This window comes from Martes martes (genome assembly GCF_963455335.1).
Source record: "Martes martes genome assembly, chromosome: 7".
NCBI classification, from domain to species: Eukaryota; Metazoa; Chordata; class Mammalia; order Carnivora; family Mustelidae; genus Martes; species Martes martes.
Window position 1 is genome coordinate 42171790 of NC_137894.1, and position 16608 is coordinate 42188397.

Below are 16608 nucleotides of genomic sequence, written 5' to 3' on the forward strand. Positions count from 1 at the left end.
GACCCAAACTTTTCAAGGTGACTTAGAGAAGGACAGCCCTGGGTGTCAGGGACAATATCGTGAGCTGGCTGGATGGCTAAACCAGTTCTGTTGCAGCCTTTCTGATGCTTGTATGACTGCACAGTGGATGATAAGTGTTATCTTCACCTTTTCCTTCTCCCGTGCTTTCAAATATTTTTATGCAATTGGCTGTGGAATTCCTACACTTCCTTGTTGTAATGCTCTTGTAAGATGCTGATTCTCAACACTGACTTCAATAAAGGGAGAAATTAGATAAGGAAATACAACAGAAAATAGGACACAAATAGAAATAAAGAACGCATTCCTTTTCGGAATTACCTCAAATAAACCTTTAAGGGGTCATGTGGCAGAATTTCAATAGCAGATGATTCTGTCCTAAAATATAACGACCAACATCATTATTGAGCATTTTGTAAGACTCTAAGTGAGTCCCTAAAGTTATAATGTGTTATCAATGTGGCCGCCATTTTATGATGGATCTTTTTAAAAGTAATTTCCCTCGGTTTTGCCAGAGAGAGATACATAACTACCATTTATTGAAGGGCAGATAAAGTAGCATGCACTTTTTATTATTTCATTTAATCCTTAGAACAATAGCCTCTCAAGATTGGGCGTATTCCCGCTTTACAGATAAATGAGGCTTACTGAGGTTAAAAATTACTGAAACTCACACCACTATCAGTTGAAGGGGGTCAAGATTTTAAACCAGATCTAACTGGACTCTGAAATCCAAGTTCTAAACTACTTCCAGCTGAATTACAAAACACCGATGTTAGTCTGCTCAGGCCACAGATGGGACTGTCTATAAAGAGAGGGCTGTCCTGTGGCAGAAGGAGAAAACTTTGTACTTTGATTCTAGGGGTGAAACAAGTAAGTAGATGACGGAGGGTGCCAATGTCAAGTTCAGAGTTCCAGTCTCTTATATTTTACCAGAGCCTGTAGAGTGGGGCAGAGTGTTCCTAAGTGAGCCTGTCATGCCTGACAACTTCAAGCAGACCAACCATGAACAAACCTCCTATTTCCTCCTGCTTTGCCTCTCCATCTATTCCATAGCTCTGAGCTCACCTGTCTCTTGGGCTCAGCTTTTCGTGTTCTCCCCTCCTGCTGTAAATATGGTCCCCTTGGGTCATACTCCTCTTCTTCCTCTCCTTTAAAGGAAGCTGCAGTGACCTCTCCTGCTTCAGCTGGTGTCTGACCCCAGCCAATTTCTGGGTTTGGCTTGTTACTCCCTCATTTGTGCTGACAGCCAGAAGGGAGCCCCATCTGTTTCACAAGAAAAAGTTTGTCCCAGGAAGCAGATCATATGAAGATCTTTCTAGTAGTCAGGGCCATTGAAAGATCCAATGTTCTACCAGCAGTGGTAGTAATGATTTTTGTCACTGGAGGTATTTGAATGTAATTTTATGAGGATTTGGTGGTGGGAATATCATCTATATCTAAGTTTTGATACAGTAACAAAGACCCTCAAAACCTCAGTGGCTTGCAACAACTCAGGCCTATTTGTCACTAAGCTTACACATTCATCATGGTTGCCACGAATCTCTTCTCTATCTTCCTCCCTTGGAGGCCTGGGCTGGCAGAACAGCCCCTCCCTGGGACACTGGAGGTCTCGTGTCAGAGGAAAAATATTCATGGCAAACCATGAGTTGTTTCTTAAAGCCAGAAGCTTAAGTTGTTTCTTAAAGCTCAGAAGTGACATGACTGTAGATATTTCATTGCCCAAAGCAAGTGACAAGCTACTCCTGCGCTAAGAAGGGTGGAGATAGAGAGTCCTCCCCCAGGGAGGGGCACGATAAGTCCTCTGGCCAAGCTTCGCATCAAAGGGCTGGAGAAGTAGGAGAGGCAGCAAATCTCTGGAACAGTGACATAATCAACGACAATGTCCATGCCATAAAGAGAGGTTATTAAGAGTACTGCTTTGGTGGTTTAGGCAAGATGACTTCTAAGTTTCCTTCTAACCTTAAAATTCTATGTTATGCCAGGGTTCATCAACGTTTCTGTGGGAGGCCATTACTTTCAAGATACTGAGGCAGGGAGTTGAGAGCTTGGAGAAATGGAAATAGTAAAGTTCCTGGGTCAGTTTAGCAGCAGCTTCTCACTAGATACTTTGACGCAGACACTGTCCAACTCTATCTGCTGTGGTGCCACCCAATAGAAACTTCGGTGAGAACCACATATGTAATTTCAAACTGTCTGGAAGCCACATGATAAAAAATAAAAGGAAACAGGTAATATTCATTTTAATAAGGTATTTTGTTTAACCTGATATATTTAAAATATTTTCATTTCAACATGACATCAACATAAAAACTATTAATGAGATATTTCACATCCATTGTTTCTTAGGAGTCTCAGTATAAGTCTTCAAAATCTCTGTATTTTATACATAGACCACATCTCAATTTGTAGTAGCCGCATTTTAAGACCCAAGCTTCTGTAATTGACCAGAGCTAGAGAGAGGAAGCAAAAATAAAGAAGGTTCTATCTATATCACTGGAGTGGCACGAGTGTGGTACAGTGGGTAAGATAGTAGGGGTGGGTTCTGACAGGCAGGATTAAAAACTGACTAGATTTGAAACCGGCTATGCAACCTACCAGCTCTATGGCCTTAGGTACATTTCATAACTTCTCTCAGTCTGTTTTCTTATCTGTAAGAAGAGGAGAATGGTCTATGCAAGGATTATGGTAGCACACACTTGTGGCCTGGCACATAACAGATAATAAATGGTTATTAATAGTAACATTTGTATTATTTCATGAAGGAGGAAAGGGTAAAGGAAACAAGTGTCACTGACACAGGAGAGGAGACATCAGTGGTGGTCATGGACTAGGTTAGAGTTGACAGTCAGGGAGTGGATACCAATTGTCAGGTGAAGAATGTTGGTCAACTCTGCTTTCCTTCACTCTTCACAGATCTTTCTAAATCACTGCCTTCCTCTAGAAACTTTCTCCCTTCAACTAAACTTCCTCCAGCTGGCATAGTCTCTGCTTCAAGTAATTCTAGGTAGATAGGCTTTGAATTTCACATTCTGAAGGACTTGGAGAAAGAATCAATTTCATAAATGAAAATTAGGTCTTGTGTTCTGGAGGAAAAAAAAAATTTTAAGATTTTATTTATTTGACAGATAGAGAGACAGCAATAGAGAGAACACAAGCAGGGGCAGGGAGAAGCAGGCTTCCCACTGAGCAGGGAGCCTGATGTGGGGCTTGATCCCAGGACCCTGGAATCACGACCTGAGCCGAAGGCAGATACTTAATGACTGAGCCACCCAGGCCCCTCTGAAGAAAATTTTATTCAAGATGGTGTCTACAGTTCTGACTCCTACCTGTGGCAGCCTGACTGTTACATAATAAGGGAGTCTCCTCTTGAGACAGTAAGCCATTTTGTTTCTGGCCAACTTCAGCATGCCATGCAGGCACAGAAACTAAGGAACCCTTTCTTTCTTCTTTTTTTTTTAAAGTGTTTTGGGTTTTTTGTTTTTTTGTTTGTTTGTTTGTTTGTTTGTTTTTTAATGACAGAGAGGGATAGAAAGAGAAGGAACACAAGTACGGGGAGTTGGAGAGGGAGAAGCAGGCTCCCCACTGAGCAGGGAGCCCGATATGGGACTCGATCCCAGGATGCTGGTTTCATGACCTGAGCCGAAGGCAGAAACTTAACCACCCATGTGCCCTAAGGAACCCTTCCTTAAGAGCGTATTTCCAGCATCATCATCAGGAACTCAGCACTGAGCCCAACAGAACATAAAGAGATAGAGACCATACCCCAGAATTAATGTACCTTATCATTGTGGTCGGGAGAAAAAGAAGGCTGGGGGTTTGAAATATGAGTAAAAGCCAGCCCCTCTCCTTTGGCTCTGCCTTGAGAAATTCTTCCCCTAAGTCTTTCCACAAGCCAGCCAGACCTCAAGTTCTTTACAATATGAGCATCTTGGGAGCTAGCACATACCGACTTCAAAATTGTTATCAGGGCATTCCCTGGGATCAAAAAACAAGCAATAGGATTACACTTTTGGATGCCAAGTTTGAGAAGGCTCACAATACACTAATTTTCCAGGACAATGAGTGTCTTAAAGTTGATCCCTGATCCTGCAGCAACACAGAGAAAGAGCTATGTCCTCTGGCCAGCCAAGAGGCCCTGTTTTCTTAGCAACTGGCACCATTATCCTCAGAAGGGGATAAGCAACCATTGGAATTTCAAATGGCGAATTTCCCAGAAATGCATTCTTCTTTTCTGAGAACAGCACAGATTGGATGGCTTCAATGAGGTACCTGGGGTGATATCCTGGCACCCAAAATACAGTAAAAATATTGCTTGGGTGTTTCATACTAAGAATCATTTATAACTTCAATTTGCTATTTACCTTTAGCATACATCATAGGAAAAAACCATATTTTTCTAGCAGTAAATTACTAAACATCAACTGTAATTTTCCCAGAATCAAATAAGAATGTATACAATTGAGATAGATCACAAAAATATAGTTTTCACTCTATTTGATTTTGCTCTCTTACATGAATAAGAAAACAAATGAATTTTTTATGAACTTCACTTTCATCATGAATAATGTTGTATATGACATTTAAACATACTCTTAATTATTTACTACATTTTTTTCTGTTAATTTCGAGACACTTAAAAATGAATTGAGATTTCCTTTGCCAGGGCGGGGGGAGGGAATTTTGTATGAACCAAACTTTCTGGTTTTCTATGCAATCTATTCATTTCAAGGACATTCCCACATAGGATCCAAATTCTCTATTTCCTTTGCACTGCAGTTTAATGAAACCCCAGCATTTTTCTTGCTCCAAAAATGCCAAATGTAGTTAAGAATGCCTTGATAATATGCTATTGCTAAAAACTATTTATATTCATAGATTCCTGACAGTTTACTGCTTTTTGACATGGTATCTCTCATTGTAGAGTTTTGGCCAATATGTATGTATATGTATTACATGTATATTTATGCTACATAATTAACACATACAAATATTTCACTGCATTTTGGTCTCCAATTGGTACCAAACGTATCTATACTCTGAGAAAGAAAAACATGTAAAGCTCTTATTATCAGGATATAATTCTAAATATGCATCTATAAATCATCTTTAAGTGGTTATGAATATTTTAGAAGCAAGGAATAATGTATAGGAAAGCAGGATGCCCTAAATTTCAACCAATGTCAGTTTCACATTTTACTGGTTCTGTTTGAAAGAACTCATTACCATCAAGTATGAAATTAAAAGAGAAGCTGAACTAGTCACTTCTGTGAAGTCGATGTGTGTATATGCGTGTGTACAGGTGTGTGTCTTGGTGTGTTTCAAGTCAAGGAAAGGCATCCATGAGAGTAGAAAACATTTGGAGAAAGGAGATCCTCACACTCCACTTGATGGGATAACATGCAGTGTCTTTCACAAGCAAATATACAGGAACATTTCTCTTCATTAAAATTTAGGCTAGAGAGGGGGAGTATGGCTAGCGTGGCAGGTAAGGAAGTATGCAGGCCTAGGGATGAGGAAGAGGATGGGGAGGGGGAGGGCAAGCCCACAGACACCCAATCACAGTCTTATGGCTAATTGTGTAACTTGTCAGTGGGCGGTGTATTTGTGGAATCTTTCCCTGCTGGCCAGATAATGAGCGGGCTCCCTCCCGGACAAGCGTATCTAAATGCTGTTTGTATCTCATTTGGGGAGCTCAGGACCACCAGAGGCCTGTGTGTGTTTCACGGCAGCCACACGACACTTATTCCCAACCTGTGTTTAAGCTCAGAGGGTAAGGTTCCTTATGAGGATGGCCATAGTTCAACATCTTTGGCCTCATTTTAAAAAGTTAACACACCATAATGGTGTGTTCATTCTAGCAACAGCAAGTATGTGAACAGCCTAAAAAGAGAGAATGAATTAAAATGCTGTTAATTACGCCTGAGGCTATGACATTCCTTCCCAAGTAATTACGAAAGGGAGAAGTGTCCCCAGTGTTTCTGGTTCCTGACGGTTTACACAGAAACTGGGAGGAGGGTGCTCTACTCATCTACCAAGTCCTTGGCCTCTTGGTTCCCTGAGAAGGCTGTTTAAAGCCTTTGTCCAGTATGTGGAAAGCTATCTGCATGACTTGAGGGCCACAGACTTGCTGTCAAGAAGTAGGTGAGCCAGAAGGGTGCCTGTGGTCATAAACATAACCCCGTTTCTACCTCATACACTTAGTAGAATAGAATCAGGGAAATTTAGAGCACGCTGAGGAATTACTTATTCACAAAAGCAGTCTCTGAGGCCCAAGGTCACACAGCTGGCTCATGTAAGAACTTTCAGTTGTGCTTCCCGTTGTACACAAGGTCCTCACTCATCCATTGAGTGAAAAAACAGAAGAGAAAGGAAAGTAGGTAAGGAGTGGTTAATGCTGAACCCTGGGAGCTCAAGTGATTGCATTTTCTCTTTAACAAATCTGTCACCTTGAGAGTCTCCCTTGACCCCTTGCCCTAGTTACCAGAGGGAAAGTGATGCCAGGCACAGCGGAAATAGGAAATGTGACACGTCTGGTGCATTGTCTTTGGCAAGTGGATTACAGAAAACACTGATGCTTTTTGATATTGTTTCAGCTGTGCTGGGGGACAGTCTGGAGTTGTGGGGTGGACCTTGGCAGATTACACGTGTATCAGAGTTCAGAGGTTTATTTGTTCTTGCGGAGATTCCAAATACTCTTGAATGCGGCACAGAAAATGAATTAAGAGGGAACAGGGCAGCTACAGGTACTCACAGACGTGAGGAGACTTAATAAAGCCTCTGTTGAGATGAAAGGACCTTAAACTCCATTAGCAGTATCCTTGGGAAAAAACGAAACAAAACAAAACACGCATGCTAGCAGGACATCCTGAAACGACTGTCACTGGAGCAATCCACTCCAAAGACTTTCCACCTAATTGAAATTAATGATGCCTCCAGCAGCTTAGAGTGAGTCCCCAGACCTCCATCTACACAAACCCAACAGGCAGGACTCAACACTTAGCCAGGGAATTTGGTTTCCAACTAGCCTCTAGTTTTTAGTTTTTGCTTGTCCATGTTAGGGCATCTTCTCTGGAGAAATCAAATGTATATCTAAGAACGTCTGAGACTAGACAGGGCCAGCCCAGAGGAAAACCGGGAAATTCTCAGAACTTGTGTTTGGCAAGTCTCAAAGCTTCCAGTCTACAGACTATGCTTTCTGAACCAAAATGTTTTTTTGTTTGTTTGTTCATACTTTTGCAACTGTCAGGTGCAAGAGATAGTCTGGCAGTATTTTTCCTTTTGTAAAGCAACAAATATTTATTTAATCAGAGAAACTTAGAACTGAAAAGGATCTTGCAGATAAGCCTTCGTTGGGGATGAAATCTTTTTTTTGTTTTGTTTTGTTTTGTTGTTTTTAATGGATCCCTTTCTTCGAGCACACTGAAATCAACTGGGAAATTTGAAAATACTAATAATGCCTGAGGGAGTGTCATTTAATTGGTCCAGGAGGCAGCATGATTCTGATATATGGCCGTTTGAAAACCACTGTTCCAGCAGAACCATCCAACCACATACACACACACACACACACATACATACACACAATTTTTACCATTTACAGAATATTTTAAAGCAAAACTCATGCAATCATCACCCAGATCAATTAGAAGACTTTGTTCTGATGACAAAATACTAAACATCTTAGTTGGTTTTCTGGAAACAGAATTAAATACTTGAAGGTAGATCTGCCCTGGTGATTTTCATTCATCTCTCATAGTGAGATACAACTCAGTGATCATGTTTTTCCCCAACTTAACCCAAATGGGAACTATAGCATGAAATGTATCATTTTTGGAGAAACTTGCATTTTTAGGACCATCCGATGAGGATGGGATTTGTTGACATCAAGGACTCCCTGGACTAGGACAGCAGTATTGGAGTGAATGTAGTTACTCTGGCCTGGTTGGCCTAATGAACAGAAGCAGAAAGCCAAACTAGTCTTTCCCAGCCAATCTTGCCCTCCAGGCCCACCAGAGCCCTTGGTGGTAAGAAGGCTTCCCCTATTAAACAGTTAATACATTGTTTTGAATAAGTAGAGAGCCGAATTTCCATATCATTCTTACTTCTAAACAAAGATGTTGTCCTTTTCCGGGGACCAGCTTTGAAGACACTAGTAAAGAATGGCCTTGAAGAATTAACCTTGGGGCTCCTGGGTGGCTCAGTCCTTAAGTGTCTGCCTTCAGCTCAGATCATGATCCCAGGGTCCTGGGATCGAGCCCTGCATCCTGCTCTCTGCTTGGCGGGAAGCCTGCTTCTCCCTCTCCCACTCCCCCTGCTTGTGTTCCCTCTCTCACTATGTCTCTCTCTGTCAAATAAATAAATAAAATCTTTAAAAAAAAAGAAAAGAAAAAGAATTACCCTCATATTTAATTTGAATGCCAGAGGAAAACAAGGTGAAGAGCCCACAGTTACTTGGTTTTTTGGAGACGGATGGAGAGGACAGTTACATGTATAATTAGAAAAGTGATCAAATACACCTTCTCCCAGTCTCTACCCAGCAAACCCTTCCAGGCCTTAAATGTGCCTCCGTTGAAGAACCATGAGTTTTTATTATCATATATTACTTGGGTTAAGTCATTCAAGCTATCTGCCAAAAGACGAATCTGGGAGGTAGCACTTGCCGTGATTGTCAGCATCATGAGAGGCTGTAGAGTTTGGCCGGGGGAAGACACTGTGGGGGTCAGGACACTTTCAGATTACATCCCCACTTCCTGCATTGAGCTGAAGTCACTGGGGAGGTGAAGGATGCTATTACAAATGGAGATTTATTATGCATTTCATGTGCATGGTGTGGAGATATTAAAAAAAAAAAAAACTCAGAACGATTGATTTAAACTAAGAGTGATTAACATTTTGGCACAAATTAGTTGATCAGATGCTAGCAAAAGGCCTAAGGACAAGGACAGAGGAAAGGAGAGATGTGATGAGGAAGGAAGTGGGACAGCAAAATCTGAGGCTTGGGGGAGGTGGTCCCAGGTGGGGTTTTGCCCCAAAGGGGACTTGGCCAAGAAAGGAACAGAGGAGAGGAGCTAGGAAAAGACAAGGGTAAAGGGGGATCCAAACCAAAAATGCAAAAGCTCTCAGGATAAATACTGCCTATTTTTCTATTTTTTTCTAGTTGTGTCTTGATCAAACTCAATGTAATCAGAAATGAAAACTGTCTTTTTTGGGGCACCTGGGTGGTTCAGTCAGTTAAGTGTCTGCCTTTGGCTCGGGTCATGATCCCAGGGTCCTGGGATGGAGCCCCACATCATTGAGCTCCCTGCTCAGTAGGGAGCCTGCTTCTTCCTCCCCTTCTGCCCCTCCCCCTTACTTGTGCTCTCTCTTGCAAGCTCTGTTCTCTCTCAAATAAATAAATAAATAACACCATTTTGTTTGTTCATTTTGCTACCTTAACAGCAAAGTTAACATTTACCAAGCTTGCCCTATGCCAGGCACCACTCTAAGCACTTCACACCCTAAATGTGAGGTAGGTGTCATTATTGTCTCCATTTAGAAAACAGACCAGAGAGGTTAAATAATTTGCCACAGGTCACACAGCTCTAAGTGGCTAAGCTAATATACTGAACCTAGTAAATGAGTCCTTAAAGTCTTAAAGAAAACATTCTGCCCATTGTTCACAAGGGCAATGAGCATATGGGGATGTGTATCTCAAAGAAGAAAGTACCTGAATGCTTCTATCCAGGGAGGGTCAACAGGCCACTTATTTTTGAGGCCTTCACTTAGCCTTGAAAAAAATAAACACGTTTTGTGTCTTTAAAGGGTATGACTCCTTCCAGAGAGTGATTTCCCATAGGCCACTGAGTACTAACAAAGAAGATAAGAGGTGTATTTCAGAATTTCGTGGGTAAGCTTGAAAGTGGTACCAATGGGAAGCGCAGCAGAAGGAAAGTTCCTTAGGGGAGGAGGCTGGGGGAAAAGATGTAAAGGTCAGGAGGGGTCTCAGGATTCCAGAGGTCTGGACATTGGGCCTTCCTTTCTGACAGCTGTCTCAGAGTGTGTGGGGCAAGTTAAAAGAAACAAGGCCTCATCCATAAGCACATGTTTCTAGCCCAGAACTGAGCCCATCATCCAGATTATGTCCTAGTATTCCTTGCATCAAATGATACTTCAAATCATGTGTCTCTCTTGAGAAAGTAAGAAGGGTTCAGTCTGAGCTGGAGGTAAACAGAATGTGCTTTTGTTACAGAATGGCTTTCCATGTCACATACTTATTTCTTACGGTTCCCACATTAGCCATCATTTTAAAAGCCCAGTAATTTTTTAAAAACCAAGAAAAGCCTAAGTGTATCACTTATGTTGAAAGTTCCCAACTATTTAATTTGATTTTCCTTTTTAAGGGCTTCCAGAATGGCTCTGCGTTTTGTCTCTATCTAGTGGTTGGCTTGACCCTCTAATGGAAAGGCCTGAAGCTGCTAAGTTCCCTGGGCAACCAGCAGGGTGAATGCAATACCCCATGGGGGTTGCAGCTAGACTAGTGGCTCCAGGGACAGGATGCTGCCTGTCCTGTTTGCTACTGTAGACCTCGTCCCCACTCTAGGACCTGACACAAACAAGATCTCTAATAAGGAAACCCCAGTTCAGGGAGATGGAAGTTATCTTTCCAAGTAAACTCAGCAAGTGTATTTGTTATCTACTGCTAACAATTTACTACAATGTCATTCCAAACTAGCACAAGGGCTCAGAACAACAAACATTTATTACTCCATAATTTCTGTGAATCAGAAACATAGGTACAACTTATTTGGGTCCTCTGTTCTAGGGTCTCCCACAGCTGAAGTCAAGGTGTCACCTACGGCTGCATCTCATCTGAAGGTTTGCTTAGGGAAAGGCCCACTTCCAAGTTCTCCTACTTGCTTGTTAGCAGGATTTAGTTCTTTGCATACTGTTAGCCAGAGGACTTTGCACACCAGCCTCTCCAAAATGTGGTCACTTGCTTTATCAAAGGCAGACTCTTCTAGGAAGATGGAAGTCACACTCTTAGACAACCTAATCATGAAAGCAACATCACAACAGCTTTTTCATATTCTCTGGAACAGAAGCGAGTCAAAAGTCTCACCTACACTGAAGTGGGGAAGCTTATATAAGGGATGAATACCAGAAGCCGATCATTGGGGGCTGTCTTGGAGGCGAGCCACCATAATCAAGAGGGTAACAGTAGAACTACAACCCATTTATCCTAACTTACTCACCTATATAAGCATCGCCTCTCCATTATTCCTCCTCCTCAGCCTTATGAAGATATACCATGATCACAGAATTTACTAGGGAATGAATAAAAGAGATACACAAAACAATTAAGAGAATGTTGCTACAAAACATCACAGGGATGTTTTGTAAGAATAAGAAGCCCAATGAAACAAATACTACTTTGGGCTGCTGTTGTCCACAAAGTTTACCGAGAAGATATGATTTGAGCTGGCTCTTCAAGAGTAGATAGTAACAAACATTTACTGATTTTTGTAGTTTTACTATGTTAAGTGTTTTATATGAAATATTTGTCTTAATTTTCATATTAATCCTCTAACATAGGTTTTATTGCCATCTCCACTTTAAAGATAAGGAAATCGAGGCTCATAAAGGTGAAGTGACTTGCCCAAGGCCATACAGCTTCTAGGTAAAGAGAGAACCAAACCCACATCTAATTCAGAATCTACACTCATAACCACCATTTGGTATTGTTTCAATGGGATTGGCTAGTATAGGCCAGCGGGGGAAAGGCATTTCCGCAGCAGACACGGCATTAACAAAGAAATGAAGGCAGGTAAGTACTAGCTAGACATTCAGTTGGGGCAACTGCAATGCCCTCTCTCTAGATGATTCTTTTCTCAGCTCTTCATGGGACTTTCTCATCAATACCATCAGATCTCAAGTCAAATGTCATTTCCAGATAAAGTAGTCTTTCCCCTTCCCTCCCTCACCACCATCAACTACTCTTTGACACTTCACCTGTTTGCTATCCTCATACATCATAATTATTTTGTCCATTCCTTTCTCTGTTGATCACTATCTCCCCTATTGAATAGGAGCCCTATGAGGAAAAGGATCTTACACTGTGTCTCCCATGTCTTCGGTGCAGTGTACCAAGGAGGTACCTGACCAGGTTTGGAGTCATTACAGGAGAGGAATGTTTGTGAAAACTGGAGTTGTTGCATTTTTGTTTTTTAGAGAGAAAGAGTGCATGCATGTTCATGGGGATGGAGGGGCAGGTGGAGTGGGAGAGAGAATCTTAGGCAGGCTCCGTGCCCAGTGCTCAGCTCTCAGCTCTCAGCACAAGCCCTATGTGGGGCTCAATCTCATGACTTGAGATCATGACCAGAACTGAAATCAAGAGTCAGATGCGTAACCTACGGGGCCACCTGGGCACCCCAAGCTGGAGATGTTTTCTACGTAAATAAAAAGTTTGGCTTTTATTCTGTAAATGATGACAGAGCCTGTAGAGGATTTTGGAAAAGGAGAGTGACATAACGACAGCAGGATTTTGAGAAAATAACTGTGGGTGGCATGCTTCTGGACAATGATACTAAATAATAGTTTGTCTTTAGGGTTCTTGCTGACCATGTCCATGCCCTCTGCTTCTTTAGAACCCAAAAGTTTTCAGTGTCCACCTTTCTCCTGCCAAGGGGAAAACTCATTTGTGGAGTGAGATATTAAAGAATTATTTCTGATCCTTCCAGGAAATTTTGCATTCTGGAAGAAGAGCTGATGGTTCATCCTGGCCCCTGGGTTCCAGATTTAGTTTCAATTCTGGCATGCTGTGTGACCTCAGATAATTCCCTTCATGTCTCTGAGCCTAAATTTCTTCTTCTGTAAAATGAGAAGGATGGGCTAGATGCCAGTCTTATTATCTCATTATGCTTGTCTCTAATTTAAGACTGGAACATTTTGGTATATAACCAGGGATTAAAAAAATTTAAAAAATACTTTATTCTAAGGATAAAATAATTCCAAAATTCCTAGTTATTGTATTCATTAATTTCAAAATTTCCTCACCAATGGCCAAGAAAAACTGTTGACATATACTCCCCTAGATTACAGGTAAATTGGTTTATTTATCTTGTTATCTTTTTCCATGTTCTGTTTCCTCTTCCACCAAAGGTACAGAAATATGCAGCAGCCAGTGAATGAAATATCACAGAGCTTTACGATGACATGAAAGAAAGACTCTCACCCAAAGAAATCTGATTGCCACTGCCTAGCCCATGTGCCGCCTCTTGCCCACCCACCTCCCCCAACCATCATCCACCCTCAGAAACTTCCTGCCATGTGCCTTTGCAGCCTCCAACAGATAGAAATTTAGTAAGTCCCATAAAGATTTCCATAGAGTAAAAATGGGGCACCTGAGCAGTGTTTTATGGTTAAGTTGTACAGCAAATTGCCACACCTGTTTAAACTCCTGTTGAAAAGTGCAGCTTCCCTCTTTCAGCCTTCCTTCTCATCTCCCCGTTTTCCCATGTCCACAAACGCCAGCACTCTTACTACTTCTGGAAGCTTGGATGACTTTCCCACTAAAACTTCAGAGGTGGAGTTAGCCTGGCAGTTTTTGAAAGATTCCTTGTGTTCTATTAAATTGAAATATTGTTTTTAGAAGACAGAAAATACTGCTGGAGCATGGTGGTGGTCTCCTCAGAACATGTCAGGATAATCAATCTTTTTAAAGACCAGCAGGTGTGAAGTGTGATGTGTTCAAGTGCTCAGATCCGACATGTCTGACTTGCTGGAGTCTCTGTTTGGGGAGGATAATTTATCATATCGTAACCCTGGAACTAGTAGAATTAATTGTTTCCCTTGCATGTATATATTTGATCCTACATATGTCCCTGAGGATGACAGAGTCATTTGGAAAGACATTCTTTCCTTTTGTTTCCTACATGAATCTCTCTCACCCCAAATCTGCCTACCATCTTTCCCCCAAAATGCATAAGGTAAAAATTTCAATCTGCGTATTCAAAATACAAAGAGAATGCTTAAATGTCTTCTACTAATATTATTTCAGAACAAGAGAGAACTCATTAAATAGAAATTAATCAAGTTTTATTCATAATCATCACAAGTCATTTAACGAAGACTAGACCCTGTTCTAAGCCATTGGAACAAGGAAGGCATGAGCCTGCAGAGGAACTGGTTGGATAGGAACTAGGCAGTCAGTGATCTTAGCCTTCAAACTTGCTGTGAAATAGAGAAACAGTACTGGAGTTCAGGCTGAGGATGCAGAGGCTCTTATCTACTTCATTCTATGTAAAGTTTATGTGAAATTTACTTAATGTATCTAAGCCAAAGGTAACACACATGTAAAATAGATATGATAGTGCTCAGATAGAAAATTAAGTACATGAAACAGTTCATTTAAAATGCGTAGCTCAGGGGCGCCTGAGTGGCTCAGTCATTAAGCAGCTACCTTTAACTCAGGTCATGATCCCAGGGTCCTGGGATTGAGCCCAGCATCAGGATCCCTGCTTAGCAGGAAGCTTGCTTCTCCCTCTCCTACTCCGCTTGCTTGTGTTCCCTCTCTCGCTGTGTCTTTCTCTGTTAAATAAATAAATAAAATCTTAAAAATAAATAATTGAAATGCTTAGTTCAGTGACTGGTCCATCGAAAGTGCTCAATAGGTATTATGGGGTAATCATGTAATGGTGAGGAAAGCACGTTCAGAGGCACTGGTCTCCAAAGGAGGTCTCAAGGTCATCCTTTGGAAGCATTAGAAGAAGACATTATGATTTCTTTTGATACTTGTATTTTATTTACAAAGGAAACATATTACCTTCATTCATATATGAGTCAACTTGTAACTTCCCTCAGTCTATGTGTCAAAGGGTCCAAGTTGAAAGACAAGCCTAAGGAATAACTGGGCTTGTCAGAACAAGGCCAAGTGGATAGCAGGGGCCTAGCATTCATCTTTGTGTCAGTGTTGAGATGAGTTAGGGTATGTATAGTTGGGTGTGTTTGCCAATATTACATACAGTTGACCCTTGAGCAACATAGGTGTTAGGAGAGCCAAACCCCTATGCAGTTGAAAATTTGCTATAACTTTTGACTCCCTGAATATTTAATTAGTAATAACCAACCCACTATTGACTGGAAGCCTAATTGATAACATACTCAATTAACACATATCTTGTACATGTTTATATGTTGTATTCTCACAATAAAATAAGGTATAGAAAAGAAAACGTAAGCTTTGCACAGTGGCATTGTAGCCAATGAGGTTTATCCAAGGCATGATTATTGCTAATTGAAAAGAAAACATAATTAAAATCAAAAGGAAGATAAAATACATTTACAATACGGTACCGTATTTACCAAAGTATCTGTATATATGTCGACCTGAGTAGGTCAAACCTGTGTTGTTCAAGAATCAACTGTAGTTTAAACGAAATTAACCCTCATAAAATAGACAAATGACTAAATAAAACTCGTGCTTTACTTAAAAAGTATTAAGGCTATTGTAATAATTGAGGAGGGTCTGAGCTTTCAACCCACTTACAAGCTAACAAGCTGGCCTGCCACATTTCATGGATGCTGTCAGAAGACACAAGGCTCCCGGGTCAGAGACAAAGAACTTTAGTACTCCTGGCACAACAGGCAGGAGGAACCCCATGTTTGTCCTGCCCTGCCCTGCCCCTGAGGCCTACCAGGCCCACAGGGACAGCATGCATGGATGCTGCACGTTCAGTGTGCTTGTACCACAGCTAAAAAAGTCTGAGTCAGGAAAACCCAAATATTTTATAATGGAACCACTAGAAAACCAGACTGAACCTTGCCCCAGAGAAGAAATCACTTTTATAATACTGGACAGAAAACAAACTTGCTCTCCACTCCAGTGGAAGACACTATTTTTATGTTTCAAAGCTGTTTTCTATACAACCATCCCTGGAAAGATGGCCCAGAATGAAAGCTGTCAGAGCTTCTGCTCTCAAGACATGCAAAAAAGTGAGAGACCCATGAAGAACTGTCTCACACAAAGTATTATGTATTAATGAAATACAAATGAAAATAAGAAAATACCTGAACTTATAGTTCTAGTCAAGAAGGAACAAGGCCTTTCATAAGATATAAACAATGATAATCTAATTAGAATAAGGTCACCTAAAAATGAGAAATGATAAAAGACTATCTGAAATATAGATGGATGGAGGGAGGAGCAAGATGGCAGAGGAGTAGGAGACGTAAATATCATCAGGTCCCAGGAGTTCAGCTAGATAGTTATCAAACCATTCTGAACAGCTACAAACTCAACAGGAGATCGAAGAAAAGAATAACAGCAATTCTAGGAATAGAAAATCGACAACTTTCCGGAAGGAAGGACGTGTGGAGAAGTGAATCTGCGGCAACATACGGGAAGATAGGCCACAGGGGGAGGGCTAGCTCCCAGCAAGCGGTAGAGCAGCGGAGCAAAAAACTGGAACTTTAGGGGGAGGAGTCAAGATGGCGGAGAAGTAGCAGGCTGAGACAACATTGGGTAGCAGGAGATCAGCTAGATAGCTTATCTAACCATTGTGAACACCTACAAAAATCCAAAGGGAAATCGAAAAGAAGAACAGCAACAAT